Here is a 4,614-nt window from a genome sequence, read left to right as displayed (position 1 = left end):
TGTGGGAGGGTCTGGGGATGATAGGGTACTTTACCGCTACCTCTAAACCCATCACTAGCTCAGGATCCCCCTCAGGACTGTCTGACAGGCTAGGGCAAACCGGAGGGGTCTTAAAGATGTAGTTCTCTCTCCCTGCTGGTAGACCGTTGGAGTTGGAGTTGGTACCATTCAGAGTTCTTGTTCTCTTGTGTATAAAGATACAGCTGACAGTTCTGTGATGCGGCTGGTGTTCTACAGGGGCGTCTGGTTTGGGAACCAGCTGGCAGAGAACCGGGCCCACCATCACAGGGGGTTCTAGATCAGTTCTGCTGGATTGGGAGAGGTCCGGGTCCAGGGACTGTATAGAGTCAGCTGTAACATCTGGAGGACTGCCGAAACAGTGGCGCAACGCAGAACAGGGGAGACCTTGCATGCTGATGGGATATAGAGTCACAGGAAAAATAACCAAATAAAACCACCAACGACAACACCACTGTCCGGGTAGTGTTTCCTCGCAATGGGCCTGTCAGGAGTCAGTCAAGCTTTGTCACCCTGTAGAGGCTGCTAGAGACACCTGGTCTCTGCTTTCATCAGTCCGTCCATCAGTCTATCAGTCAGTCAATCTCACCCTGTGTGTTTCTGAGTCCTCCAGCTTCAACACACCTTTTTTCTCTACCCATGATTTAGTTTGATCTAAATACTTTGTAAGCCAATTCTTTATCTCTGTCTGGCTCAGTCTGGGGTCCTGGTCTCCACTCCTCTGCCTGGTTGTGAATAGCTCTTTTTTCCTCTCTCCTCCCTCTCTCTGTGGCAGTACACAGGCTGGAATGAACGCTTCAGCCCCGCGAACCCCTCTACCTGCCTTCCTGCTGTGTGTGTGTTTGTGTGTGTGTTTCAGGGGCAGTGTGTGTGCTGGGTGTCTGATTACCTATGCAGATACTCCCCAGTCCGCCAGTCAATTGGTGGAATGCTGGGCCTGGGCCAAGCTGTTCAGTTGCTGCTGGCCTCTGAATCAGTAGCTGATTCAGAGTCAGCTACTTTTAAACCTTATTTCAATCTTCACCACTCTTTGCTAATGAACACATTGGATGCGAGAACAGGGGTTAGCGTATACAGGGTCAATTGTGTGTTATGGTTGGGTGGGTATCGAGTTCCGTGACAGCTCAGGTAAGACCTCCAGTAAGAGAGAGTATTGATGGAAAAAGTACCCAATTTTCATACTTGATTAAAAGCAAAGATACAGTACATTAATAGAGAATGACTCAAGTAAAAGTGAAAGTCACCCAGTAAAATACTGCTTGATTAAAAGTCTAAATGTATTTTGTTTTAAATATAAGTTTTAAAAGTAAATGTTATTGCTAAAATACACTGAGTATACCAAACATTAGGACACCTTCCCAATATTGAGTTGGAACCCTCCCTTTTGCCCTAAGAACAGTCTTAATTTGTTGGGGCATAGACTCTACAATGTGTCGAAAGCGTTCCACAGGGATGCTGGCCCATGTTGACTCCAATGCTTCCCACAGTTGTGTCAATTCGGTTGGATGTCCTTTGTGTGGTGGACCATTCTTGATAAACACAGGAAACTGTTAAGGGTGAAACACCCAGCAGCGTTGCAGTTCTTGACACAAACTGGTGTGCCTGGCACCTACTACCATACCCCGTTTAAAGGCACTTACATACCCTCTGTATGGCACACATACACAATCCATGACTCAATTGTCTCAAGGTTTAACAATCCTTCTTTAAACTGTCTCTTCCCATTCATCTAAACTGATTGAAGTGGATTTAACAAGTGACATCAATAAGGGATCATAGCTTTCACCTGGATTCACCTGGTCAGTCTATGTCATGGAAAAAGCAGATGTTCTCAATGTTTTGTATACTCAGTGTAAAAGTAAAAGTATAAATATTTCAAAATTCCTTATATTAAGCAAACCAGATGGCACCATTTTCTTTTTTTTTTAATTCATTTACGGATAGCCAGAGGTACACTCCAACAAGACATAATTTACAAATGAATTTACAAACAGAGCATTTGTGTTTAGTGAGTCCGCCAGATCAGAGGCAGTAAGGATGACCAAGGATGCTCTCTTTATGAGTGTGTGAATTGGGCCATTTTTCTGTCCTGCTAAGCAAGTACTTTTAGGTGTCAGGGAAAATATATGGAGTAAAATGTACATTAAAAGTAAAAAAATATATAAATAGTAAAGTGAAGTACAGATTTAAGTAGTACTTTTAATTATTTTCACTAAAGGACTTTATCTCTGTCTGTCTCTCTTTCTCTCTCTCTCAGTGGTGCAGAGAGAGAGCTTGGCATATCTCCCCACAGAACGAGAGAAAAGACAATAGAGGGTCAACTGCTCGGGGTGATTGACTGATACTTAAATATTCATACAGGTGAAAGTGTCCATTTATCAGTCACTCTTCCAGCCCACTCTATCATCACACATGCATATTTTATAACGCTTTATAATGCTTTGTAATGATGAGTGGTGAGGCAGCAGCTTCACATTCAATTTCAAATTGCAAAAACTTTTCCTATCTAGAACTTCTAATTCAGCAAGACAGGATGCACAGAGAGTTTACAGAGAAGTCAATAGTCAACACAGATTAGACAGGAAATAGTAGCAAATATAGTTATCAAATCAAACTTTATTTGTTAAATGCACTGAATACAACAAGTGTAGACCTTACCGTGAAATGTTTACTTACAAACCCTTAACCAACAGTGCAGTTCAAGAAGAGTTTTTATTTACCAAATAAAAGAAAGTAAAAAATAAAAAGTAACACAATAACGAGTCTATATACAGGGAGTACCGGTACTGGGTCAATGTGTGGGGGTACAGGTTAGTTGAGGTAATTTGTACATGTAGGTAGGGGTGAAGTGACTATGCATAGATAATAAACAGCGAGTAGCAGCAGTGTACAAAACAAATGGAGGGGAGGGGGGTGTCAATGTAAATAGTCCGGTGGCCATTTGATTAATTGTTCAGCAGTCTTATGGCTTGGGGGTGGAAGCTGTTAAGTAACCTTTTAGTCCTAGACTTGGCGCTCCGGTACCGCTTGCCGTGCGGTAGCAGAGAAAACAGTCTATGACTTGGGTGACTGAAGTCTGACAGTTTTATGGGCTTTCCTCTGACACCGCCTATTATATAGGTCCTGGATGGCAGGAAGCTTGGCCCTAGTGATGTACTGGGCCCTACGCACTACCCTCTGTAGCACCTTACGGTCAGATAACAAGCAGTTTCCATACCAGGCGGTGATGCAACCGTTCAGGATGCTCTCGATGGTGCAGCTGTAGAACTTTTTGAGGATCTGGGGACCCATGCCAAATCTTTTCAGTCTCCTTAGGGGGAAAAGGGTTTGTCGTGCCCTCTTCCCGACTCTCTTGCTGTGTTTGGACCATGATAGTTAGTTGGTGATGTGGACACCAAGGAACGTGAAGCTCTCAACCCGCTCCACTACAGCCCCGTCGATGATAATGGGGGCCTGTTAGTAATTAGGTTAAAGGTTTTGTCTTTAATAGATAATAATAATTGTCTACAGTGGGCCATGACTCATTGACAGACCAAGTCTGTACAAACCATGGAGTAAGCAATAAACCATTTGCCTTTCTGAAATATGATTCACTCTGCAAAGAAACTGTACTTTGAGTAAAATCGGCTGATCCATTAACATGCCTTTGCACTCTCTCTCACCTTCTCTCTCTGTATCCCTCTCCTCTCCCTTCCTTCCTGAGTTAAGCAGCTTCGTGGCAGGGGAGTGTTACACATGGACAAATTGAACAATGCGCTGGTGATGAAACATGCATGAGCTCCTTTGTCTGAGGACGTAAACAGAGCTTTAGTTTACTCTCACTAACCCGGGTAGTCTATGCATCAGAATACTGTGTTAGCCTGCTGAGCAGAAGCCTAGGCATTACTTTGTGGTCCTGTATGGCCAGCTATTTTCACAAGTATGTGATACATTTTCACAGCTTTTAATACAAAATGCCAAATTGGTCACACTTGTAACGCAGCCAATCTTTCATTAAAAACCTGTCATTGTGCATTCATTTTGTTCGTAGGCAGCTTTCACCACACAACCATTGATTCAAAGTATACGTGTATTGTAAAATGTAATGAGAACATTGGTTTAATCACCAACACTGTCACGTCTACTCCCGCTCCCCCGCTCCGCTACTAACCACCGGTCCTGGCAACCCATCATGAGGCACACCTGGACTTCATCACTACCCTGATTACTTCCCCTTTATCCAGCACTCTGTTGTATCACCCATTAGGTAGTATTGCTTCCTGTTCAGACTCTACTCCTGTTTTTGTATTAACTCCATGTTCGTTCCTATTAAACTCACCGACTGCACCTGCTTCCTGACTCTCTGTGTCTCCGTTACAAACATGACATAATGATGTCTTTTTAATGTAGTTGTTTTAACTACCAGTTTATCCAATAGCAAACAATGCAAGATACAGTACGTGTTTCAAATCACTCTTATAATGCGGAAAGTAATATGCGATAGCACTGTACATTACAGCAGATTACTCAGTTTTCACATTAGGCAATACACTTGACATTGGTCTGCGTTGATGTTGTTGCATGAATCATCCATGACCAGAAGGAGGGTGGCACGTT

The sequence above is a fragment of the Salvelinus alpinus genome, chromosome 9, assembly GCF_045679555.1.
Source record: "Salvelinus alpinus chromosome 9, SLU_Salpinus.1, whole genome shotgun sequence".
Taxonomy (NCBI): Eukaryota; Metazoa; Chordata; class Actinopteri; order Salmoniformes; family Salmonidae; genus Salvelinus; species Salvelinus alpinus.
This window is presented reverse-complemented; position numbering follows the sequence as displayed.